The sequence below is a fragment of the Zosterops lateralis genome, assembly GCF_965231275.1.
Source record: "Zosterops lateralis genome assembly, chromosome: 8".
Taxonomy (NCBI): domain Eukaryota; kingdom Metazoa; phylum Chordata; class Aves; order Passeriformes; family Zosteropidae; genus Zosterops; species Zosterops lateralis.
The window spans coordinates 35,634,374-35,662,282 of NC_139768.1; the positions used below are offsets into that span (position 1 = coordinate 35,634,374).

The window sequence follows — 27,909 nt, forward strand, 5'->3', positions numbered from 1 at the left end:
AGGAGCAGAGGCTCACCCAGAGCAGAAAAAACAGGACCAACCTGGGCTCCTGCAGCAGCAATGAGTTCCTTTCCCAAGCAGCAGTTCCACTCTCTCCCTCCAAACTCCAAGATCAAGAGAGCGAGTGTTCCCCCCTCTTTGCTCTTCACCGTCTCAAGCATCCAGCCATCAGTGCTTCTTAGCAACTCAATGGGAAAAAGTTCCACAGGTAGGAAGGAAAGAAAAAGGAAGAAAAAAATCCCAAGAGTAGTAATAAACAGAGAAGAACAGAGAAAACTGTTTTCAAAAGCTCATGCTCAGAACTGTATTTTCTTTCCCAAATATAAAATGCCACAATCTGTGAATTAAAATTAAACCATCAGGCTCAACTGAATGGCACAACTGCATTTGAAGTGCACAGATATGTTAATTCGTGATCCTTTGACCATTTAGATGCACAGTACAAGTGAACAAATGTCAGGAATTCTTTATAGAACTAATCAATGCTGCTGCATAATCTTTGTTTCAGTTGAGATAAACTGTCCTTCCAGTTCCTCCCCTTCTATTGCAGATACCTACTCACAGTTTGTTTTGGAGGGGTTTTCTCTCAAACCTTTTGAACAAAAGTGTCACATCAAATGGGTTTTCTCAAGTTCTGAGGAGTTCTACCTATTACTGAAAATCCAGAATTCAAAATTTCTTATCCAAGTGTTAGCCAAATTCCCTGATCAACCTTCTCTTTTCTCTTAGAATCATTGCTTTTTTATTATTTTTTCTAACAGAATTCCATTATTGTATCAAAGGAATGTGAAAACAGCAGATGGCACTCATTCAGCTCCTGCTAAAATACGAAAAGGTAAATTGCAATATCACATAACTCCACATGAGCAGAAAATGGCAGTTTTATTTGCTTCATCTACAAACCTACTGGTATGATTCCATATGCACACTGATAATTAGGTAATCCTTTTGTTTTACATGTTTCATAGCTCTTCATTGTTTCATCATTTTCACTAAAACCAGCTGGTAATCTCCATCTATGAAAACTGTGTTTGTTTTATTATTATTATTATTATTATTATTATTATTATTATTATTATTATTATTATTATTTTCTCTCCAAGAGGCTTGTTAAGATATGATGTGAACCATTTAAAAGACCTGTATGAGCCAAATATTAAAATAAAAGCAAGACCTTTTGCTTCCAGATAGTAAGTATTAAATACTAGCCGATTTACTAAAAGGCTTAGCATGTATGATAGCTCAAATTGAAATGAATGGGCAAGGAGACCAACTCCTTTTTAATGCCTTTATTAAGATCAGCTCTAGGTAGGGGCTTGAGGGGTTTTGCTCACCACTGCTGCTCCTGATGGTCAACTCAGGGGACGAGGTGTTCAGCTCTGCCACACGGCAGAGATGGGGCTTCCTCCTCACAAGAGTCCCTGGGAAGATGCTGTTGGGCTCCTAGTTCAGAGGTGTCTGCCTGGTCGAGTGCTGTTTAAGTTATGGTGACAAGGTGGAGCTCAGCTTTGGTTGGTTTGAGGTTCTCTATGGTCCTGCTGACTCAGAGTGGTTATTCTTAGTCCTTGATTTTGGGTTGGCTCATTGTTTTTAGGGGTTTTATGTCCAAATAGTGTCCCATGAGCCCTTGAGGCCTCCTCATGTGCATGTCAGGTGGTGTCATCGGTTGCCATGCAGTTGCTACAGGGGGAGCAGCTGGAGAGATACAACTTCAAAGGGGTCCAAGATAAGTATCACTTAAAAGAAAAAAACATTTAGGAAAAGCATTTGCAATAGGTCTGAGATACCAGTATCTAACAGAGAAAGCCTTACAACAGGTAATGGTAAATAGTATCTAACAAGAAAGACACTTTACAATATTAATGCTCAAATGAATTCAGGAACTTTGTATTTTATTTCTTACAAAATCAGATAAGAGAATGAAAACAAATTGTGTTATATTGTCTGTGAAGAGAGCTGACAGAGTTTAAAACACTTTTACATGATGGCTGTTTAAAAAAAAAAAAATAGATTAAAGAAGACTTGGTCAAATAATGTCTGTAGCATTTTGGGTCTTGCTCTAGCAGAGACACAAATGTAAGGGCAAACAGGGAAGGCCAGAATAAGGGAATGCACTTAGAGGATAGTGGACTAGGTTGGCCAGGGGAAGAAGTAAGCCCTTACTGTGATTAAACTCTCTTAGATTGCTGTTGCTCCTGCCATGATGGACCAAGAGTGAAAATTTACATTAAAATACATTATTTTACTTCCTGATGATATGCACTTCTACATTTAACTCATAAGGCAGATTCTACACTTTTATGCCAAAGTTTCTATTTAAATTCAGAATGCTACACCTGTCTTTATTATATCATTGTCAAGTCCTAAACTATCTATTGGTGGAGAGCTTAAAGGAATGTTATAAAAGGTAATCCAGATTGAACACACACACGCACATACATATATATATGTATGCATGTATGTTATGTGTTATGTTTTATATATATATATATATATATATATATATATATATATATATATGTAATGCACACAGTCCAGATGTAAAATTCTGCCTCCCAACTAATAACAATGACATTTTTCAAAGGTTTTAATCCCGGAAGATGTTTGATGTCTGCTAGGAGCTGGCATTCAAAGAGGAGTGGGTATGCACATGCCAATGGGCCACCTGCAGCTAAAGCATGTGAATGAGGATGGAGAGGGATTCTAATGGACAGGTGAGCTTCTGGCATCACTCCCTATCTCAGTCACTATCTAATGGGGTAGGGAATGGTTTGCATAATGCTACAGAGAATTTCCTCTGAAAAGTCTGACTGAGCACACCAGGGAGCTGACTGATCAACCTTCATCACCCCTCTTTCCTAGGAATGAGGAGAGAGGCAGCTGCACTGAAATCACTAAGGAGGCATGGCAGAGGATGGCCTTTTACAAGCAGCTATGAGGACCCTTGAGTCTCACTGTGGCTGTTATACTAAGACTCTGAATTAGGATAGTTAATTTGCATTAAATAATAAACTCACTGTATTTGCTCCTCCTCACAGCCCACTGCTTTGTAAGCTTTACTCACATGTTAATTGAAGACAGACTGAGAGCGTAGGAGTAGAATGTGATGGTAAGGGAGCTCCTCACTGGGAGCTGCTCTCAGCAGGTACAAGTAGGAGCATCAGATGCAGGCAGCAGAATCAGACCCATGTGCTTTGCATACCTATTTCTGGGCTGTCCTACTGAGAATAGTAACATAATTTTTTTCTTTCTGAAAAGTGAAAATACCAGTTCTTACGGAGCTTTCTTTTGTCTTATCAATCACATTATTACTCAAGGCCAGTGTCTTCTGATATGGATGCTTAAAAAAATCTTTGCATTACAATTCCACAGAGGAATATAAACCTGCTTATGAAATAAAATATACTTAAGGATTCTGTATACTTGTTTTCTTCCCTGCTTAATCGATGATTCTTTTTGCTGTATTCCCCAATGAGATCTCAGCACGACATATTTGAAAATAGTATTTTTGCTCTGCTCATACCAGCTAAAAAGTAAAATGCATCTGTCTCTATGACTTTTGTTCAGTGTCCTCCTTCCACTAAGATGTGCTGTAAAAAATACTAATCTTTGCCAGTGTTCCTAGACTCTCACTCTCTAGATATGTAAGTGGGAGCCACAATGAATATAGCTTAAGTGCAAAGAACTTGGTGTACAAAACTGCCATGTTCCTGCTAGATAAGTCCTTAGAGTAAAACTCCTATGGCACAAAGCTCATACAGGAGCCCTACTTTATCCCTTCCAGATCTCTGGGCAGGAACAGCAAGTTCCATGGGTAGATGATATATTTTCCAACTTTCCAAGCCGCTAGCTGAAAATGCAATTTGTGAGCAATCTCTTCTACTTCAAGGATCTATAGAACCACAGGGGTGGAAAATGCCAGTTCCCATTTTTTCTTGGTAGTCTGCCACCATTGGAACCTGTAACACCCTAGAATTATGGAGTTATCAGCTATGTGTCGGGTAAACTTCCAACAGGTAGTTGTTTGGTTTTTTTCCAGTTCAGCTTCTCTCACAGTTCAGCTGACCACTGTTTGCTTTCTCTCTCATTTCCGCTTCAGCAAAACGTATAAAAGCTTTCAGGGAGTTCATGGTTAATAAAACCCACCAGAGGTCACACACCAGACATAAGCACGTTCCCTACTCTTCTTCCTTAGCTAAATTCAGCATAAATTTTAGATTCATCAGGTCTAACCAGCTGCTACTGAGGGACCTCAACAGTCCTCTCCCCCATCAGCATCTGCCTGAGCACCTTCTCAGGTTGTCAGTGCTAGTGCTGGTTTGTACAAGAAGCCAGTGCTCTCTTCTGACCAGGGAAAAGGGCTCAAATATTGGGACACAGCACAGAGAGTAGCAAAAAGCAGGGAAGATTGCCCACAAGCAATGGTGTTTATACAATTAACTTGAAATTTTCTTAGTTTATCTTCTTTCCAGCTTCTTACTACATCCACTGTATACTATGAAAGTCTTTAATTACTTTGTATAAGGCAGGCTTTTGTTGCTCTTTCTCTGGGGTGGGAGAAGAAGGGGAGGGAGAGTTATCTTTTTAGCAATACTGCTAATCTCACAAATATATTAAACTACTAACTGTGAAATTGCTTGAAAAAATGCATCATGTTGTGTCACTTAGGATTCATCCTTCTGATGTGAAAGAAAAGAGAAGAGGTGGGAAGGGTGTTGCAGGTGCTATCTCTAGATGGCACAATGTATTTTCTTTACCAGAAAAGAGGACTACGATAATTTTATTCTGCAAAAATCTGCCTGAAGCAGAATTTCTGTGCTACAGGAAGGTCATAAATGTAGACATGGACAGTCAGTAAAAGACAGGTTTTGCAGGAAGAGAGGGAGATGCCATTTCCAGAACAGTATTGTTGCTTAGTTTGACAAGTGAAATCCAACCTTCCTGCGCTGTCCTTTGGAAGAAGCTGGCTGTGTTTCAAGCTCTCCCTCTTCAGCATATCTAATACCTTAATACTCCAACCTGCCCTGGCCCTTTGCAAGGATTGTTAAGGGTCTCCATACTAGGGGAGGGGACGGGAGGGGAGGGGAGGGGAGGGGAGGGAAGGGAAGGGAAGGGAAGGGAAGGGAAGGGAAGGGAAGGGAAGGGAAGGGAAGGGAAGGGAAGGGAAGGGAAGGGAAGGGAAGGGACAGGGCATGGTGCTGGGCACAAGGAAGGATAGCAGCAGAGAGAGAAGAGGGTATATTTGGTCCCTGGTTTTCAAATGGCCATAGACCTGTCTGGGCCTTTCTGGGGGAAAGAAAAATGCTTGCAGAGGAAAAATGTTAAGTGGATTACTATGCCTCCAAAATCAATCCAGATTTCAGTAAGTTTTCAGGAAGTACTCTGTCCTTCCATTAGATGCAAAAAACCTAAGCTATAGTGTTATCTCTATAACAAGTAGCAAGATGGGGACGTCATCAGTTTCTCTTTTTCTCCCCACTCACAGTAATTTAATACCCACTCATGGTAATTTCTAAATTCTGAAAGATTTTGTAACAGCAATGGTAGAGTATAAATTTATATGCAGACACAAACACACATTGTGTGTGGGTAGAGAGACCATGTAAGCATCTGACGTTCATCTCACAGCTGAAAACTACCATAAAACTAATATTATTAAGATGCCAGATACTTTCTTCTATTGCACTATATCATGAGAAAGGAAAAAAAGCTCTGGTGGAAGGAGCCAGACACTAAAGGAGCCAGGAGAAGAGAACAACTGTTCTCCTTCCTGTTCTGACAGCCCAGTGACACGGTGCCAGACTCTGGTGGCTCGCAGCCCAGAATTGTTTGAGAACAGATGCAATATACCATGTTCCTTTCTGAAATTAAGGAAAGTAAGGGAAAAGGAAAGCAAAAGGAAATTAAGCTCAGATCAGTACTTCCTGACCTGCACTTTCTCCACAGTGCTTGATCTTTGAAGTCTAGAGACAGAACTCTACTAATTTCAAAAGGATTTGATTCAGAGCTTAAGGAGAAGGAAAAAATATGTGGCACAGGGCAGAGCTCATGGGCATCATAGCTCTGTGGGAATGCAGAGAGCTTTGCCCAGAGCTACATGTGCTTATCAAATGTTCTCCTTCCTTGGAGATTGCCTTTGAGACATGCTCTATCCAGCAGGACCCATGAAAAGATTTAAAATATCTTTAATTTACACATATTTGACAGAGAAAATAAGTGTTTTTCCAGAAGAATATGCAAGTCAAGAAGTGCTTTTCCTCCCCTCACCTGGAATAAAAGAATATTTCCTTTTTTCCTGGCAAAATGTTCCTGCAAGAACATTTTATTAACTCTGCATATTACTTGAAAATTTTGTGTTGTCTTTTCTGCTTTACAAATACAGTTATTACAATCAAGATTTCTTTCCTCTTTTAAGACTGGTCTTGCTGTGCAACAATCATTACTAGTATCTCCACGACCCACATTCATTTCACTGTTTCATAGATGGAAAGCATTTAATTTTTCCTTCAAATAGCAATTTACTTTGATATTAAAATGTCCATCAAAATGTCTGCAACTCAACTCATTATGAAGTTTTCAATATTTATATGGCTTGATACCAAAAGAATTTTCACCGAAAAAAAAAAATCTCATTTAAAGTACCTCTCACTCCAGTTTTATGTTTATCATATGGTAAGAATAGCTCTCTGGAGCATCATACATCATTTGGTCTGGAAAATAACCCAGCAATGCTCTCTTTCCTCCCTCCCCCAGAATAACTGCACAATCTTTGTGAAATACACTGAAATAATAAACTACGCATAGAAATTATGCACAGAATTATGTATTCAAGTACCTCAAGCTCTTCAATGAGGAAGGGTGTAAGGATGAAATACTGTGTGCATCTAGCTTGTGATGCTTCCAGAGGACTTAATGCTGCCTGCATGATCTAACAAAATATAGGGTCAAGGCCCAGAAACAATAAGGAAAATTTATAGGTTCAGGATGCATGTAAGTACTTGCAATGAAAGTTGCAGTAAGGTGCAGCAGTGCCTGTCCTGCAAAGCTTGGCCAGCCCCAGCACCACTGCAATGCTGTGTGAGACTTGGCTGGTCAGGAGCATGAACGAGATAAAGGCAGGAAGGAAGAAAGAGGGGACTCTCGAGAGGTTAAACAGCAGCAAGTTTATTGGAGCTCCTGCATAGAGTCCTCACCTCAGTGTGTCAGCCTCAGGAGAGACAAGACTTACCCCAGCGCAGCAACTTTCAAAGGGTGGTGGAACACAGGGGAGGCTTCAGCCAGGGACCATTAGGACAGAACAAGGGTGTGGCTCATAACGTAATAGACATATACAAAAACCATATAGCAAAAGGTGGGAGGGGGCAGCCTGGATCTTGTCCAATCACTCGACGCCTCTCCCAGAATCTTCCAGATGCAGGGAGAGGCCTCCAAGTGATGGACAGGACCAGGGGGTTATATAACATATGATTGACAAGTAACTGAAACTGGGTAAAACCAAGTAGGGAAAAACACAGGGGGTACACAGAACAAACCAACTTACAGTGCAACATTAACTTATGAAACAAACATCAAACTGGTAAGACCAAAAATGCACCTCCATAGTAAGGTACTAAAATTTGTAATCTTCAGTTTGACAAAACCATTAGAGTAGGTTTTTACAGTTGTCAGAAACTCCTCCACTGCCTCATCTGAGTTTCTCACACCATGTGAGAAACAAACCAAGCAGCAGAATTATGTTCAACATATGAACAACATGTTCAATGGAACAACAGCAGAGCAAATGGCCTGTCTTACTCGGCATTCCTGCATGGACTAACATTTGAAATGGCAGATGGACAGGCAGCATGGGCTTTGGAAGGGTCCAGTAGGCTAAAGAAGAAATTAAAAGGCCATATTTTACAAATGTGACAAAAAAAAATGCTTGATCAAACCTGCTGGTATGGCCTGGTATGAAGTTTAGGCTAAGGGAAATCAAACGCCTCCAAGGCTACTAGTGAAGCAAAAAATTACATTAGCTGTACAGCCTGAAGCGTATTTGTTAGTATTTAGAAATTATGTGCTTCATTTAAATACTGTTGCTAGTAGCCAAATAAATTTAAATCACCTCATTAGGCTTTACATCAGTTAAAAAATTAAAAGAGGCTTTTCTTACCTTCTGTCTAGGTGTCTTCCTGCTTGTTCAGTCAGTGCCAGTAGGGACCTGTGTCACAGAGGCCTTTTTCCATATCATTTCTCCCTAGGCATCCTGAACCCATATGGATGCAATGAAAGACAAGGCACTCATGTGATTCCAGAACATTGCCACAATTTCACATTCAAAATTATTATCACTGTAATAACTGAAATGGAACTGACTGAAGCACTTGCATCTCTGCAGGCCCACCTGCTGTACTATGGTAAGAAATAGGCACAAGCAAACCAGCAAACCCCCAGAACAGATTGTATTTCACCAGCAAGCTGCAACAAATACAGGTAAAGCCTTGCATGGGGGAACAGGGAGAGGCCTGGACAACCCTTCTGCTGTTCACTTCTCCACATCTCTTATGGCTTGTCTTTGAGCAAGCTGTTTCATTATGTGTGTTATAACCACTTTGTTTGTAACTCGGAGATAAAGACACTCTAGGCCCAGATTCAGATTGTTTAATTTTCCCCTAAATTCCACGTATTTTTCCTGATACACGTTTCTGAAGATCTGTGGCCATTCACAGATGCATAAAAACTGAAGTAGAAAATAGGCCTTTAGTATCTTTGGCCAAGTCTTCAATTTATGGAAAAGAAAAACAAAGTACAAGTCACCTGTTACTGTAAGTTCATATAACCATAGTTAGAAAAACCTAGTATGTCCCTCCCTAAAGGATAGTCCTTTTCTATCGGGATAGATAGGAAAAAAAGACAGTTCATAACGTCCTGGTTTAGGATGAATTAGGGGAGAACCTCCAAAGGAATCCCCTAATAACAAAACCTCTACCACCCCTCCCCCAGCCCTGGGTTTGTGTCCTGGTTTAGGATGAATTAGGGGAGAACCTCCAAAGGACTCCCCTAATCTACCACCCCTCCCCCAGCCCTGGGTTTGGGAAGGAATTTCTTGAACAAAGTGGAAAAAAACGGTTTATTAACAAATTAATAAACACCCCCCGACACAAGGGGAAAAAAAGAAAAAAAAAAAGCTCAGGTTACTGTGAGGGGGAGGGCGCAGAGCTTCTTTTGCGGGCCCCAGAGATCCTCGGACTTCTCCGGTCAGGTCAGCTCCGGTGCCAGTCCAAAATCTTAAAAAGGCGGGGGGAGGGTGGGGGAGGGGAAGAAGGGAAAGAAAGGGAAAGAAAAAAAAACCGGAAACAGCAAAGATGAGCAGCGTAAAGGAAAAAGAGAGAGAGAGAGCGGCAAGCGAAAGTGCAGCGAGCTAGCCCAGAGCAGCAGCAGAGCTAATGCCAGCAGAGCCAAGAGAAAGGGGGGCAGCCAGTGCCCGCCCAGCCAACAGGAAAACAGGGACAGCTGTTAGACATAACAAGGTAGTCCACGATATGGGATAGGAAGCACTGTCAACCCAGGACAGTTTGGGAAATAATTTCTCAAACAAAATGGAAAAAAATGGTTTATTGACAAATGAAAAAACACCCCCTGACACAAGGGAAAAAAGAAGAAAAAAAAAAAAAGCTCAGGTTACTGTGAGGGGGAGGGGGCAGAGCTTCTTTCACGGGCTCCAGAGATCCTCGGACTTCTCAGGTCAGGTCAGGTCCGGTGCCAGTCCAAAATCTTAAAAAGGTGGGGGGGGGCGGGGAAGAAAGGGAAAAGAGGGAAAGAAAAAAAAACAAACAGAGGCAGCAGAAAGAGAAAAAGAGCAAGCAAAGCAGCAAAAAAAAAGCCAAGCCAGAAGCCAGAGCAGCCAAAAAGCCAGCAGCTAAGCAGACAGAGAGAGCGAGTGCCTGCCGAGCCAACAGGAAAACAGGGACAGCTGTTAGACATAACAAGGTAGTCCATGATATGGGATAGGAGGCACCGTCAACCCAGGACAATAAGTATTTGCAACATTTGACCAACTCAATTGAAGAAATAATGGAAAATCAAGGAAAGACAAATTCTTTTCTTATAAACAGCTCATTCTCTCTGTAAGACAACTTGGAGAAACTAAGACATTTGAAACTTGCACTTTACAATAGGCATGTTGTTGGAGTCCAGGGCATCCCTCTGGATGCCTTGGATGGTCACAGACCTCGGTAGAGAGGCCTGGGACCTGAGAAAGAGGGTCTGGGGTCTGTGCAGCGGGGTTTGCCTGGCACAGAGCCCAGGAGGACATAGTCTTTGATTTTGGTCCATGAGAAAAACTTCTAACACGGAGAAGAATTGCAAGTCACAAATGTGTAACAGACAGTAGTGTAGTTTATCACTGTGTGGAAGATTTTGTAGTTTTGGGATTTTTAGAATGTAGATGCAAGGCGACAAGATGGTGGAATTAGGGTGGAACCCTGAGTTCTTCTTCTTCTCCCTTGGCATCCATCTTCTGCAGTGACGTAGGCACAAAGTAGTTTCAGTGGATTGCGTCAAAGCAGAAATGACCCTTCTAGTATACGTAACAGACATTGGTATGAAATGGTAAATTATAACCACGTAGTTATCTGTATAAAAGCAGAGTGACCTCCCATCACGGGGGGAGTCACATCATGTCCAAGCTACTGTGAACATCTTGGCGGGACACAGAAACTTGTAAGATAAGAATTAATAAACAACGTGAGAAACCAAGAAAACCAAGACCTTGAGACTCCACTTCATTCTCGCACCAACGCACCAAGCACAGAGTCAGACTTAAATCCTTCAGAGGTCAGGAGGGAAAAACACTCCCTCAGACCCACTCGAACCACCAGCCTTGGAATCTCGGGCAGAGAAAACCATAAAACCCAAGAGCATGTCAGAAAAAAAAAAAAAAAAAATTTCTAAGTGAAGCATTTCAATTTCTAATTTAAAGTGTTATTTTAGAATCAGGTTTAACTCATTCATATTAAAAAAATTAATAATGAATAATAATAAAAAAATTAATCAAAAAATCTTTATTTGTTAAAATCTTTCCATGCTAACTTTACTTTTTAGCATGGAAACAGAAACATTTTCAGTTCAAGTCACCCAGTAGCAGCTTTTCTAGAATGATTTGCAAGGCCCTGCTTAGGAAATATTTGAAAACTCGCAGAAAAATTCTCTAACTGCACTGCAGGAAAAAAAATATAGAAGAAGGCTGCATAACTCACCATATATAACTACTACCAATATGTCTCAACATTTAGAAAATATTTAAGATTCTCTATTCCTAAGTGCTGATTTCCTGTTGAAGCTAACAGGATCATTTGCATACTTCTGATTAAATGTCTTCCTAAAGGCTTTGCCAAGTCAAGGTACATGAAGTAAATGATAATGAGGAAAGCTGTTGAATAACTTGACAGTTATCAAGAACTTTTCTGAATAAATTACATGAACACTTTTACCTGTTAATATCCTTTTGGCATGAAAGTCACTATTTAAAATAGTTCCTCCTCTTTAATGAATTTGACATGTGATGATGCTTGGTATCTCCTGTCTTTACATTTTAGCCTTTCTCTGAAGTGGCAATAACAACTTACAGGGTCCTGATCAGTCTGAGACCAAGCCAGTGGTGAGGAACAAGGAACACAGACATCCACACATCAGTATCAAAAGCAGTCAGGTAAAACTACATGTAAAAGATGTGTTGCAGTAACAAAAAAAGAGTAGGAATAAATTAGCTAGCTATACCCTCAAGATTCCAAATAAGGTTAAGGCACCAGTGTTAACTCCTTGCTAGTTTACTGGTCCAGGTGCATGCAGTTATATCTCAGTAGTGGAAGAGACAGCTGCTGGTTAGAGTATTGGTACTCTGCATGTTCCACTGTGGAAACCTGTTGCAAACAGAAGGCTGCCAAAAGTATCAAAATTTTCATACCACTGTGATTTAGAATTTAATTCATTATGGCTTGAATTAGGCAATTTCTAAAATTCAATACTGGGGTTAACAATAACATGTTATACAGATCACTCTCTTTTACACTTTACTTCAGACATTTGGAGAGTAATAGTGATGTTGAAACAGTCACATCTATTAAATATAACACCTCCCACTGTATGTTTAATTTTCAGTTGCAATTCCCTACCTTAGCTGCTATTTGGTGAGTCTAAACTGTCGCTACCCAAAGCACCTATAAAGCCAGTCCCATTTCATCAGAATTCCATTGGTATGATATACAAATATTAGACAAATATTGATTTTGGAAACAGTGATGTCATTAGGGAGTTCTTCAGAATATTGCATTCACAACTGAGCATGTACAAAAAACTAAGCAAATGGTATCAGTGTGTGATGTGAAATTACTCTCATACTAAAGCAAAAGCTGGTGCTAAGTCAATGACAAAATCTGTTTTCACTACTTCTAAGGCAAAAAGGAAAAAGGTATGGAAGAAGCACTACAGATGCACAGTTTGGTAGAAACTAGCTCATCCCCATGTGTTTCAAGGAGTGACAGCCAAGCTGTCCCCCAGAGATTATCCTTCCATGAAACTGTTTTAAGCTACAGCTCAGAGCACATGCCCACCACTCCCACCCTGACCTAGTGACCTGCAGAACTTTGCAACCACGTGTCCAAAAGCCACAACTCCTCGCCCTTCCCTTGTCAAGGCAATGTTGGAAAAACATCACAGATTCTGGTGCATTCAGGCAGCATATGTGGGATGGAATAAATCAGAGTAGTTCTCTCTACATTCACATTGGAAGCACTCCCCATCTGGAGAGAAATGGCCATTACCCCACCTGTTACCCTGGTTTGGGGCAAGACTGGGTTTGCAGAAACACTGATAACCCTAAGAGATGCTACTGGCCCGCCCTTTATCAGTCACCACAAATAAATGCAATTAAGGAACATCATTTTCCCACAGCAGTACAAGTGTTTCCTAAATCCCTTCTCTCACCTTCCTGCAGTCACTGCTTCTTTGGTAAGAAGAGCTTCTCACTCTGCACACAGCAACAAAACAAGGTGACAAAGAGGAAAAGGTGAGTCCCTAGTGCATATGACAAGAAAAAAAAGAATTTAATCTGAATCACACACTCTCTGCTTAGATTTACACACACAGACAGAAATGAAACCAAGAATTCTGGATGGTTTTAACATCCAGAAGTTAAGAATGTTATTATAAATAAGTTCAGGGTAAGGGAAGTTGGATCTGCATTGCTCCAACCTGCCCTCAGGATCACAATCATTATCTCTACCAAGAAAAATCATTATCTCCTATGAAGACCTGGGGGTAGAGCTCTGAGGCAGGGCCTCCAGGGTGACTTCAAGCAAACTGCTCACCTACAGCCTTGTGCAGGACCTGGTGTTCCACCAGAAACATGGCAGCTGCCCCAGTCTCCTGTTCTCCATCCATGAGCCACCAGCTGTGCTCCCACATTCATGCCAGGATGCAGAAAAACTTTCCAGTGTCTCCACAGCAGACTACCTGGTCCTCACCTGGCCAAAGACTGTGCACCACTTCCAGAAACCACAGTGATGAGAAAAAAAAAGACAAAGAAAAGAGATTAAAAAGGGGAAAAAAGGTGGAAATGAGGAAAGGAAAAAATAGAAAAGTAAGAAATTAAAAACAAAAGCAAAGAAATAAGAGAAAATATAAAAGGGAAAACAGAAGGAAAGACAAATCAAGGAAAAAAGATAAATAAATAGGAAAGAAGAGGAAGGAAAAAAGAAAGGAAGCAAGAAAAATAGCAATAAAGAAAGGTCAACATCCTTTTAAACACAGGGAACAAGACGTTAACTCTGGAGATCAGAAGGGGAGACTAGAATTTAAAAAAAATTAAAAATGAAAATGCAGTTTATTTCTAGTAGCATATGCAAAAAACCCACCATTTTTCATGCTCCTAAAAAGACAGATAAAGCCATACCCAGTGGCTGCTGGAGTGAAAGAAGGGCAGCTGGACCATGGGGTTACTATAGCCATTAGCATTTTTGCCAGTTGATGAGAAAGCATTTCATACCCAAAGTGTATGGTCAGCAGAAAACAAGCATTAACTTATTGCCTGTCTGATTTTCATCATTCATTTCAATGTGCTGAATTATTAATGTCATCCTGGTCGCTAGCTAATTTTTTTTTTTTAAGTCTCTATATAATGTTGTTACACAATCTAAAAGCATTCCGGGCTCTGATGCAGCAGCCCTCCTAAGGCGGCTTATGAAAACAGGCTACCTCAAGTGCAAAATAAACTTTTACCATAGGCAGTTACTATTCAGCACCAGCAGCACTGCAGATCCACTCCTGCAGGAAGACCAACAGGATAGGCTCTGTGGTGCCTTGAGGCAAAATATGTGCTCTGGGAAGTGTGGAAAGAGGGAAGTGCGGAAAGAGGAAAATGTGACACACCAAGGGCAGTGGGTGGATTCAGTCTCCTCAGAGAAAGCTGAGATGCAGACGGAGGCAGTTGTCTCTTCTGAGGAACCTTCCTTCAAAGCCATGGGTTTGTCCACCAAAGCCAGGCCAAGGCTGTGTGACAGCCACACCCCCAGGGCCAGGCAGCACCACAGCACCTGCAGTATGGCTCACTGTGCTGGAGGCATTGCAACTGCACCTTCCGCTGCCAGCCTGCACTGTGACTGCAACACAGGCATGCTTCCCTTTGATGCTGGAAGTAATCCCTGCTGACTTTGCAAATGCCTTTCATGGAACCACTCTTGTAAATTTGCCCGAAGGGCCTGGAGAAGCCTTTGCAGGGTCAGAAGCTGATGAGGCAGTTGCAATCCATGATCTTTATCCATTACAGAGTACAGTAAGGTTTTTGCTTTAGGGAGCAAAGACACATGGCTGAGAAGAGTGGAAGCTTAAGCTGTATTCAGAGGGCTACTATTGTCATGTCAACACTTAAAAAAATATTGCTTACCCCCAGCATTGCTTAAAAGGTTTGAAAGTATTCAGTGCTGAATAGGACTACTTCTTTATTTATTTGTTTGTTTTACAGATTAACACAAAACAAACCAAATATGTAAATTTCATTCCAGTGAAAAAATATTACATGCCTAGAGGGAAAGAATCAAATGAATGTGTTTACCATAACTCTGCAATTTGAAAAAGCAAACTTGAGAAGAATGATTAAAAGCACATGAAATAGGAAATGCAACCTTTAAATACCAACTTCTAATTGCAGTGATGTGAATATGTAAATCTAATTATGCACATTTAAGGATCAGGTATTTTATTGAAACTGCCTTGATTTAAATTGCACAATCAGTCCTTTTATTAAGACTGTTCATCAATTTTCGTTCTGGTATTTGTTAATAAGAACTGACAAAATACCAGAGACTTACTATTTCTAAAGCCATTGCTGCAGTGCTTCTACCAGTACAGCTGGATGAATGCCCTAGTGCTCAGCTCCAACATACAATAACACATGGCAGTGCTAAAGAAAATCTTAATTTTAGTTGCACATAAAAATGTTTCTTAGAGTCTTAAGTGCAAGATATAATCCCACTATATATGATTTTCAAAAATTTTGCTTTTCTTTTTAAACTGGTGGGCACATCTCACCATTAATTACAGCCGACTGTCCCGCTGGCCAAGCTGAGAGCCCCTGTGTGACAGCTGCCAAGAGCAGTACTGGGGTTTTGCCTGCATTGCACTCACACCCCTTGAGCACTGGGCACACAGGTCACCTGCACCCACTGCCTTCCTGGCTAACAGAACAGCTCTTCTGCTACCTCAAGCAGCTGTTTCATGTAGAGGTCACCACTTGTGCCTCAGCTTCTGGAAAGGCAACTGCACTTCAGTGGGCAGTGCAACTATTCCTCCAACCTGGTGCTGGTTTGTCCCAAGACCTAGTGTGACAGACTGTAATATGCTTGTCTAATTTATTCTCTGAATTTGACTTCAGCACCCAGCATCTTCCTCATAAGATCAAACTGCCCTTTAATGTTTACTGTTCCCTTCTCTGAAGACATTGATGCACAGAACAGGTAGAGCAAAGGAGACACCATATCATTTCAGACAATCAATGCTCATAATTTTACAGAAAAGAAGCCCAAAGTATCTGGATTAGAATGTGCCCATTACTCCTCATTCCTAAATACTGAAGTGTGAGAGATCTGTGCCAAGAAATGTGTAAACAAATTGTTTCTTCCTCATTACCCTGTCTCTCCATATTTAAAGGTATTTGAAAACAAACATTTTCCCTCAATTCTTTCTGTGACTTCTTTTCATTTTCCAGAACAAGACAAACTAGTTCTCTAAAGAGAGCACAACTTCTACATGGGTGCAGACCCAGACAGATGGTATATTTTTGTAGACTGCCGGCAGCCTTGTGAGCTTTTGCAACTTAAAAGGAATATTGAGCATACTGAAGTGCATGATAAAGCCCCAGTACAAGAGTTAGGAGATTGCACAAGAATTTGAGTTTTATTAGAAATTACATGGGGAGAACCTATACATGCCAAAAGAAACCTACTCTAAAGTAACAAGGGAAATGGCAGGGAACATAAATGTGCTATTTATTGTACATAAATTTTCAATTTGTAGGGCCTATTACCATCAGTCAGGATTGGCTTTTGAATTCTCAGCATTTTCTGTTTGGCAATACTGAAAAAAGGTAAATTATTCAAACCAAAAAAACGTCTTCCATCAGACCAAGACTAACACACATACTATAATGAGGAGGGGAAAACATAACAGGAAGGTAAAAGCTAGACTGTGTTTATTTCATGTTTGGAAGGAAAAATCAGGTGCATCTTCTTTCAATCTAAACCATTTTGCCTCTCTCAGAAAAAAAGGTTTAAGGGCAACCTTTCTGAAAGTTGAAAGAAAAAGGATTTCACAGACTGTTAAATTTCATCTTCTGAACTTCTTTTCCAGAACACTACACCAGTAGTACTGAAATTCTCAACTTGCTCTTTCACTGAATTAATTACTAGTCATATTTCAAGCATCCACACAGAGTACTTTGAATCAAAGGCCCTCAATACAATTCCACAATCATTTACATGAACAATTAATCTTTTGCAGTCACGTTCAATTCTATAGAAAGGTACTCATTCTTACCCTGTTATTCAACTACCAGAACCCACATGAAAACAGTAGAGGAAACCTGAAATAAACTTTATCATTGACTATTTTTGACAGTTAATGCACAGATGCAGTTACAATGTATATCTCTAAACTGGGGGAAAATGGTAGTAAGATCACACACTAAAATCTTGGTGTGGGATTTTCTCTTCACACCACAGGAACAAAGGGTGATTAACATAAATGTAGAAAAGATCAGAATCAAGACTGAAACATGAAACACACAGGGTCCTAGTTTCTGCTAAGTGACAAAGTTCCACATAAAACCCACGCTTTACTTCTTCAAACTTGAGGAGCTCTAGCACTTGGAAATCCATGGGACAGCAAAAGAAAAGCACAATGTGGAATGTGCAGGCACAGGAATGAAACACACGTCCATCCCAAAACTGGCACATCCTTTGAAGGGTTTCAGAGCCTTTGGCTCAAAACTCGCCAAGGATAAAGGAGCATTCAATGTCTGTAAGACTGCCCTTCACACTGGCTCCAGTTCTAAGTCAAGGACAGGAAAGCTGTTTATATCTCTGTATTATCTTGAAGCCTTTGGACATTCCCTGACAGAATGAATATGGGCATTTGCAAGTCTCCTCTCCTCATGTGGTTTCTGCTCCATTCTTGTGCCTATGTATGAGTGTCCATGCCAAGTGACCTGCTGCTAAAGAGGGTCATGATGTCTTGTCCCCACGGACACTGATAGCTACTGGGATAACAGTATGTAGGAGTGTCATGAGTTGAAACATTATCTCCCTGCTAGGACCTCAGGATTCTATAGAAAAGACAGGGACCTATGCGGGGGGGGGCAGGTTTTGGATTGACATGCAGTTCTGACCACTCAGAGAACAGAATGTGACTTTTGGTAATATCCATATAAAAACTGAAGTTGGGTTAGAGACGCCCTTTTTGTCCCCCGTTCGGCAAGCAGATAACACGTGGGCTGGCTGAGGAGAGCCCGGCTTAGGCTGCCCTCAGGGTGGCCGGGACCAGCCGGGACTCCGAGGAGCTGCTGCCCGCAGAGGAGGCAGGGCCAGCCGCGTGTCTGGGTGTCTGGGGCCGCGGCGGGGATCGGGGCGGGTCATGGTAGGACCGTGCCCTGGCCCCCTGGCTGCCAGCACCCCTGTCCCGGGAGGAGGATGGGATCCCCCTCCTACCCTAGGCTGGGATTTACAGAGCATCTGCGAGAGGCTCACGCCGTCAAATCGAAGTGCGGAAGACGAAGTATTTATCAGCTTTCACTCCCACCAGCATGGCTTTGGCACATTTGCAGCTGCTCCAGCAGAGATCACCTGACCATCGCAGGCCTGGGCAAGCTTTAACTCTTTCCTGACACAGATTGAGACTTAAAAACTCTAACCCTTCTCAGAGATGGGAGACAAGGCCAAGTTGGGAGACATGTAAGGAGACAATATGGAGATCTCAAAGTCAGTAAAGGGAGAGTGACCTTTTTAAGTGATAGAGATGACGAGTTGCCTTGGTTCTAGGCTGAAAATCTCTGATGGATTTTTTTTTTTTTTTAAACAGCTCATTTTTAAAAGGTACTACCCCAATTTGTGAACTACATGGCACATAGGTAGTCATGGGAAAAGCTATGTGATATGGGAAGTTCCACAGATGCACATTCTCTGGGCGGGCTGCTTTTGTGTTAAAGTTACCAAACCACAGGAGTGACTTCTCTTTCTCAAAGACTGAATAAAAGACTGTTTTATAAGTAGTACTGATCTGGAGTTCTGAGTTTTGCCTTTTTACATTGTTTGTAAAAAATGAACCATTTGTAGTGAGAGGGTTCGTTTTAGAAATGAATTTCATTGAGTTTTTTGGCGGTGTTTGTTTGTTTGTTTGTTTGGGGTTTTTTTGTCTTTTCTTATTTTTCTCCTCTTAGTGTATGTTAATAAAATCTATCTGGTTTTGCTTCTAAGTTGAGCCTGGTTTTGTCTTTTTCTCCCAAAAATCCTCTCTTAGTTAGCAAGCAAATTCGGCAAATGTAAAACCACCACATAAATGGTGCCATGACTTGGATAGCAAACCTAAACCACAACAGGGAGCAAAACTTCCTTTGAGATCCTCAGTTATACAGGAATTCCAAGACTAAGGCAGAACACAACAGGATTTTGTAAAAGGAGATCATTATTTGGAGGTTTTAGTACCCTGTCTCCAACTATACTAAAGGAGATGAAGAGTTTGGTTCTTTCTAGTCTTCCTCATAACCCAACATTTTAGAAAATGAAGACTCGAAATTACAGATGTCAGGTCAGGAGCAGAGAAGTATTCTGACTAGACCAGAATGCGAGATCAGAAATAATATACTAGAGTTTGTCAGTTGAAATATCTGAGGCAAAAAAAAACCTCCAACCAACAGCCCAGCTCAATCTCACACTTTATTTTTGTTGTGGTTTGAAAGCAAAATGAGTGAGAGGCTCTAAGTCAGAAATACAATTTAATACGAAGAAAGTTAAAAAGGTAAAATAAAATAAAATAAATGCAATCATACAAAAGACCACTGACAGAGTCAGAATATAACCTGAGCAGCGTGGTGGAAGCAGTCCAGATGAGATGGTCTTCCTGAAGCAGTGATCCTGTAGAAAGGTCTGGTAGCTCTGGTCCTCTGGGAATCCAGTGGGTAGGGGGTACTTGTACTGTCCCAAATCCCAAATTATATCCATGTGAGAATTCTTGGCTCCTCCCCCTGGGTGGAGCATCTCACAATGGGATAATTGATGTTCATGAGGGTCTTGCCCCCTTTGTGCTCCCTTATTTGCACCCTCTTTGCCCTCCCTAAAGCATTGGAACTCCTCCTTGAGAGGGCATGATTGCTACCAATGACCTCTTTTCCCGCACAACATGCAGGGCTTGTCAGCGGGCCCCCTAGAGGGTCGCATCGTTGGCCCTGGCGTGCAAGGGGTTTGTGTTGCCGGTAATGCCTTGATGGTCTCAGTGGCTGCGGCGACCGTCCGGTGGTGAGGATCTTTCTTTTCAGGGCGTCCTGGTGTCATCATGGGCACTTCCTCAGTCACAACCTGCATGTAGTCCTGCAGGGTGAGCTTTGGCTTTTTGGGCAAGGTCAGCATGGCCCTCTTGCAGACATCATTCGCATGGGTGAAGGCCAGTGACCTCACCACTGACTTTCTGGCAATGTCTTCATCCACCTGTTGCTCCACTGCTGCAGTTAACCTCTTGACAAACTGGAGGTAGTGCTCACTGGGACCCTGAAAGATGCCTAAGTAATATTGTAATGGCCCAGATGGCCGCATATCAAGGAAGGCTTTTTCTGCCACGCTTGTTCCCTTTTCTAACACTGGCCTTGGGATGTCAGAGGCTTGCTTTGCAGGGATTTCCCAGTCACCCTCGCCTATTAGGTCTAGCATAGTAATTTTATTTTTGTGGATGTCCTCAGCAGTGTTTGGATTTGCTAACATTCCTGGAAGGGCATCCCTCAAAAGATCTCTCCAGGTAGCCTCCCAGAGTTGGTACTCTGCTCGCGAGTAGAGGCACCTGAATAGATGCTTAAGATCAAATGGGACAGCAACCGTTCCGGCTAGCTGGGCGTTTAAAAGGCCCTGGAAGTATGGACTATCCCGCCCATACTCCTTGAGCGCCTTCATTAAATCCTTGACAACTTGCTGAGGCATGGCCTGCCAGGTTATGTTTGTGGCTTGTCCACCCCTTGTCCTCCAGCAGGTTACCAGAGCAATGGATGGGATACGGGGACTCTCACTCCTGGAGCCTTGCTGTTCCTCCTCTGAATCCCAAGCATGGGAACCAGGGGGGGGGGGCGTGGGAACCAGGAGGGGGAGCGTGGGAACTGGCTGCGTGTGGGTGGGGTCTGGGGCGTTCCATGGGAGCAGTCCGATCGGGTGATGTAACTCTGGGGGCGTGGCTAGAGGCAGAGCGGCGGGGCGGGGTTTGGAAAAGAGGTGGGGATGGGAAAGGGTTTTTGCGGGGGTAGGGAGGATTATGGGATGAAGAACGAGAAACGGCGGGAAGGGAGGACGTCCGTGCCACACGGCCGCCGCCATTTCCTAACTGAGGGCTGGGGGCGCCATTCCCATAGAATTCCCCCCCCCCGCAAAACTGAAACAAACTCTCGGGCGCGAACCGGGAAAAGTGCGGGGAAGGGAGAGATCTCTAGCAGCCTGGCCAAGGCTGAATCGAGAATCCCAGACAGACTGCTTTGTCTGATCTGGGAGGGGGAATTTCATCATCCTGAAGGGGCCAGGGCTGGCGGGCCAGGATATGCCCGCTGCACCCTTGAGGATGCTTTTGCGGGAGCTGGGAGCGGGACTGGGGAGACGCTTCAGGGAAACGGGGGAAACAAAAACTTTCTCGCTGAGACGACTCTTTCTCTACTCCATTTATTTTTTCAACCACAGACTTAATTTTCTGAGACCAAAATAAATATTTTGCTGCTTTCCCGTCTCCGGAGGTGGCCAATTCCGTAAATTTAGAAATTACTGAGTCCCAATATCGGACTTCAGTGACTGTCTCCGGAGTGGTATCTGGGAAATGGAGGAAGAGTTTTCTCAAGAACTGCTTCAACTGTCCCTTTGAGAACCGAATCTTATTAACTGCCAAAACTCCAACAAAACTTAAATAAACGTTTCTCTGAGCGACTGATAAGCAAGCACCCATGACTGATGTTAAAACCAGTCACTCCTTCAGAAACCACCGTAAAAAAAACCCAAACTGAAACCGTGAAATAAGGTGCTTTAAAAACCCGGGTTAGGCTTACCAGCCTCCTCACCCGACGCACCTTGGCACAACTAAAATCCTGTCTCTAAACACCACAATCCCACCCCCGGGGAAGCAGCAGATAGGGTAACACAAAAACTTAAAGGATAAATTAAAACTAAAATGCAGGAAGCCTTTCAAAACAGCCCGAAAGGGAGCTATAAAAGGGAGCCCCCCCCAGGGGACCGCGCAGCACGACCTCTTGAGGCGGCAGCCCTCAAGCCGGTCACCGAACAGCCCAAACCCGAATGGGACAAGAGTGTATCCCCCGTGGGATACCTCCACTCACCCTCACCAGGCTCCTGTGTAGCAAACAGACGGTGGCACTGGGGAATCCACGTCAAAGAGGACCTCGCGAGTGTGACGAAGCTGCCCTCTTCATCCCCTGGGAGTGCTCCCGAAGGCTGCTTCCACCACGGCCACGAGGCACACGATAGTCCACAAAATCCACGTGAGGAAGGACTTCTTCGCGGAGGTCCTCGAAGGGGCTTGGCGTCGGATGCCTCGCTGCAGCGACTGGTGTCTGCTTCAGGCTGCCCCATGCCTGGGCGCCACCGCCACAGTGGTTTCTCCCAGGTGTTGCTGGCTCCGGCCAGCCCTGGCACCACCGCAACACAGGGGTCTTTGAGCCAGTGAAGCAGAGTCACTACTAAGGCGCGGATGAAATGAGAGACGGGACCTTCCAAATAAACAGCAACTGAGGTTTATTCTATCTCAGGGCCAAGGCTCCAAACAGGTATTGAGAAACGGAGAAATGGGGAGATGGAGAGACCTCGAGCACCTGAGGGTTACAGTTTTTAAAGGGGAGAAGGAACACATGGGATGGCAGAGCATGGGGACCAATGACAGGGACTCAGGGCGTGACTCAGGGAGCATCAGTCAATATCATAACCAATAATATAATTTGTGGGAGGGGGAAACCCTGACTCTAACCAATCACCCGGGACTCTTCTTAGAAGCTTCTAGACACAGGGAGAGGTCTCAGGGTGACTGGCAGGGCCAGATGCCAGATGCTATGTAAACAACACAATTGACAGGTAACCACTTTATGGTACTAAGAATAGGGAGAAAAAGGGGTAACAGGTCATGAACTATGCAACATTAACATATATCAACAAAGGATAACCATTAGCACTCATCAACCCACTGCCACAGATGATGAATCATGAAGTGGATCCTTGATGGCCCATTAAACAGAGATAGCTCCTGGAGGGAGTTACCTGTGAGTCATGGGCAAGGCATTGATGGGCCATTAGCAGAAGACAGCCCAAAGGAAACAGGGCCTGGGAAAAACACTGCCCCACCTGGTTCCAACAGCTCATGAAGATGGTGATAGAATAAATACTTTGTGTACCCTACACTGCAACCCAGGACAGTTTTTAAAACATTGTGTTGACCAAATTCTTTCCTGAATCATATAGAGGGCAGAAACTATCCTATAAATTACTGCAGTGTCAAAGAAGTAAATTCATATTGATTGGACATATCATTTTTGCATGTATATGAGCCCACTGCTTGGCCAACTAAGTTTGCATCTTATACCTTCCAAAGACACATGACTGCTGGAGGGCAGCTTCAGGCTTTGTTTGCTCTTATAGTCCCATTGCAAGGTGGTCTATCTGAACCCAGGTGGTGGATGAGAACTTTGCAGCTCTGCTGCCTAATTCCTGTTGGTGATACTCAGGCCTCTCTGAGACAAAGCTCTCCCTTCTCAGCAACAGAGATTTTGTTTGAAAAGCTGTGTACAGTTTGGACTGGGATAAAACCCAGGAACTTAGGTCTGCAGTAAGATTGGGAACATTAACTGTACTTAGTGGTTCACCAGTAATCTTGATTGCAAAAACCACTTCTTGAGTGGAGGACTGTCTAGCACAGTTTTTCTCCAAACAGAACTGTAAGAGAAACTTGGATGGAAGGTGTTTTAGGTGCCTCATGTAAGCCCTTGTCCACAACGGCACCAGAAGAAGCGAAAGATGTGTCTGTACTTGAGGGTTAGGGTTAGGGGCAGCACTCTGACACAGCTCCCATTTCCTGCAGCTCCTCCTGCCTTTTTTCCCTGACCTTCAGACACATGCACTGCTACCATGTTGACATAGTTCTAATTCAAATGCCTACCCAAACTTAGAATATTCTCAATTCACCGTCCTTGAATGCAAATGAATTAAGACACCAGGGTAATAAATGGGTTGCCATATTAACAATGATGTATCTCCCTGTTCCACAGAGCCAACATCAGAGTCATTTTCATGAGGAAGTCATACTGTCACTAGACTTTGCTGCTATTAAGAACATTTAAACATTAATTAATAGGCATTTAAACTTACTAGGACATGTTCAGTGAAAAATTCTCCATTGGCAGAATAGTAATTGGCTTTCTAAATTTCACAGATCACTTAGAAATGATTTTTTCTATCCGCATGGTCCATAGCTCCACCACTTCAATATACAGTTCATTTGGTAATCATGTACAGACAGACAGATGACTAATCTATTTCTTCTGACACTTTGTTTTAAAGTTCCATTTAAGTGATCGCTTCCTAAGAGAATGAAGTATTTAGCAGGAGAAAAAAGAAAAAGTAAATGAAAGCATTTATCATGCTTAAAAGAAATTGTTAATATTCAGAAACTCACTGACATTCCAATAGTAGTAGTCATTTTCATGCCCTTTCTCCAGGAGTGAAAACATAATGGAAAATTTAAGTCTGCTGTTCCCTGCTTCATGTGACTGTATCTCCTTATTTTAAAAAATCAGTACAGACTATTAATCATTTCACTCCATGTCCAAAGATGTGAATACCTTAAAAGGTGAGCTGGAAATGTCTGGGAAAAAAAAAAAAAAAAAAAAAAAAAAAAAAAAAAAAAAAAAAAAAAAAAAAAAAAAAAACCCACACCAGGGAGAGAAAGAAAAAAATCAAGCCCACCATTAATTAGGAGACAGATATTTCAAACTGATATTTAATTGATACACTGTCACCCACCCTCTTTTTTCACATCTCAGCCTCTTCACTCAGTTGAAACACTGAAACACACAGCCACAAACAAGTATGATTATTCATCTACCCTTACTGACCAGCCCAGAAGCAAAGAAAGACAGGATTTTATTCAACAATCCAGAGCTCTTCCTTGTCCTTTTTATCTTAGCTTTTTCCCCCTTAGCTTTTATATACTAGATATAAAAATAAACACTAAATCATAAAACACTAAATAAAGTCAGATTCTTTTTGCCTTCTTGCAGGCTTCTTTCCATGCACACTCACTCAAGACACAAATGTGGCATGTTGCTATCTCTGAGTTTAGTGCAGAGCTGACCAGAGGTGGATGAACAGCTTCAAAATCCAGGAGGAAAAATGCCATTCTTCACCATGCCAAAGTGCTGCTAATCTCAGTTACTGGTGAGCCCCTGTGCATCTGTCACACAGTCTGGGACACCAGGCTGACGCCCACAGCAGATCAGAGTACATCTTCAGTAAAGGCAGACTGTACCAACTCTACTGAGCCTAGTGCAGTTGCATCATTTGAGACCACAGCGATATTTTCATTACAAACCTCAATAACTGAAGACTTTTTTTAATCCTGCTGTTCATCTGTTACTGTAAGTGCAGCTATAGAAACACTAACTTGGACCTTGTGAAATTAGATAATGTCATTTCACCTCAGAAGTTTTCACCACCAATTGAGACTAGACTCAGTGGCCAATACCACAGCTGATGGGACCATCAGAGAGCTCCCAATGAATTTTTTACAAATGCTTTTATAAAAGAGCAATGTGTGCTCTTAAAATGCTATATTCTCTGAAACTGGACCAGATTCAACAATAAACCTTAAAATAACTGCATTTCTAGTGCTGACCTTTACTAATTTTCAACACAAAACCTACTTAATACCAATGGGAAAGAAAAGGCCAGACCATCAAAAAGGTGACTTGCATATTTACAGAGACACCATGACCTCATCAGAGTAGCATCTTTAAATAATGTTGGTTTTACTTTGCATGTAACACCAGCAAACTGAAACCTTCACATTTTAAACGTCTATTGATTTGTCTGATTAATGAATACAAAGAAAGCTAAGTAGTCAAAATGCTATTTGGGCTGAATGAATTTGGTTTTTAGCTAGAAATGCTTCTACCCAATACAGGCAAAGCCTGCCCTCTAGAGCACTCTGTCCCTCGTAGTGAGAAACCCGTCTGCATCAACTGATTTGTACTCAGTATCTAGCAGAGAAAAGTGAACTTTTGTGATTGCTTCAGTTGTCTCTCAGATGAAAGTGACAGATTTTTCAGTTAGAAATACTTGATTCTTTGAGCTAGAAAAAAGTTTTCAGTTCAAGGTTAAATCACAACAAATCCCCAGCTGTGTGAGAAGGGACATGGGCCAAATCCAGTGCACAAACCCGAAGATACTGCTTTAGTACCACTTGAGCCACTTTGCAACAGAACAAAAGGAAATTCCTCTCTGGCACTCACCAAAGCTGCCATCTGCTCTCTAGCAGCCAGATGTAAGCAAAGAAGGCATAAGACTCCCACAGATACAAAACCTGTACACATTCCCAGCTGCTGAGCATTGAACACTGAGCACTGCTGGCACAGTCTCAGTGACAGCACTTGCTGCACTGCACACCTGTATGATGGCTCTGGTTGTTATACTGATAGCGTAGAGCAATGGCACTCAGTCCCACCTGGAGCTGCTGGCTGCATTGGAGGATTATTTCCCTGGCTCTCTGGCACAATGGCCTTGCACCCAAGCAAATCTGACAGAGCATACAAGAAGGGATGGACAGACAGGGGAATAAAGGGATCTTTGCTATGTTTTTACCCCACTGCACTGTTCTTCATCAGAGTAGCAAGTTCAGTTATGTCTACATGCTATGAGCAACTCATGGCAAATAACAGCATAAAGATAATCTTTCATCCCTTTAATCATATATTTAGCGATATATACAATGTACCTGCTTGGCTAAAGGCACTGTCTGACCCAAGAACACACCACAGGAGACAGGAGTACACAGATGAAACTCATTGTCTGAGTTTCTGTTCTCTTTGGGGTGGTTTCAGATACCCTTTGTGGATTTTAAGTGGAATACTTCACAAAAAAGTACAGAGCTTGAAGTACTTCACAAAAAATGGCCAGATTCTCAGGTCACTTCAGAAAACTGTATTAGATTTGTCAGCAGGAACCTCCTGGCCATGGTTCAAGACACCTGGATACCGATACTTTCTGCACTGTTCCACTTCTACACTTTTCTACACCTCTCAAGAAATGCCCCTGAAAAATATATCATGGATGTGGTGAAAGAAGGGTTTTCTTCAAGTAATTTGTCTTAACCAGTCTTAGGATTTCCACACCTCACCATAAAAGCTATGGAAAAATCTTGGGTATGAAAAAAGAGTGAAATCTTAAGCTTTATTCTGGGATAGCCCATGTGGTGGAAGCAGGAACCAGAGTGCTGCCCAAGGTGACTTACCTTCTTTCTCTGGTTGGATTCAGTTCTTCACCCTCACTGGCAGAGCAGGGAACTCAGCTACAGACTGGTGTGGGAGGGAGCAGTGGTTTGGGGCTTCCTTACAGAGAGAGCCTACAGTTCATCATGATGTGCCAGAACGTGGAAAGAGCAAGTATTTGGCAGAAGGTGAAGAAAAGCTATTTGTGGTAAACGACAGTGAGGGTTCAAGGGCTGGGCAGACAGACAGAGGTTTGCATCAGTAAGAACAGGCAGAAAATGAGAGCATCTTAGTGGCATATTTAATTTATGTAAGCTTGTTCTTTTAGGCAACAACCCAAGTAGCTGCATTCATTTCATGCACAGACATCTCTAAGGATCCTCTCATATATGGAAATCACTGAAATCACAAATGAAATACATCTGTCTCCCTGATGCATTGCAAGAGTCTTTTCACTAGGCACAGATACTCAGTGCAGCAGACTCAGAGAAAAAATAAGCAACAATGCACAGAAAAAATGCTCAATTGTGTTCCCCTGAGGCTCTAGGAAACCATAACTAATTACTGTTATTTAGAGAGGAAATGTAATTAAACCACTTGGGGTGGACAGAGTTCTGATCTGATGGGAGGAGGGCTGTGCATCCACAGCAAAGTGTGGT

General features: G+C 42.3%; 1 long non-coding RNA gene across 1 annotated transcript; it reads right to left on the reverse strand.

Moving 5' to 3' along the window:
- Positions 1-1,501: 1,501 nt before the first annotated feature.
- On the reverse strand, positions 1,502-27,312 carry LOC310911845. The gene is made up of 3 exons (XR_014590593.1): positions 27,274-27,312; positions 8,153-8,245; positions 1,502-1,680 (listed from the first exon to the last, which is right to left on the reverse strand). It is a non-coding gene; the product is annotated as an uncharacterized lncRNA (long non-coding RNA).
- Positions 27,313-27,909: the final 597 nt, after the last annotated feature.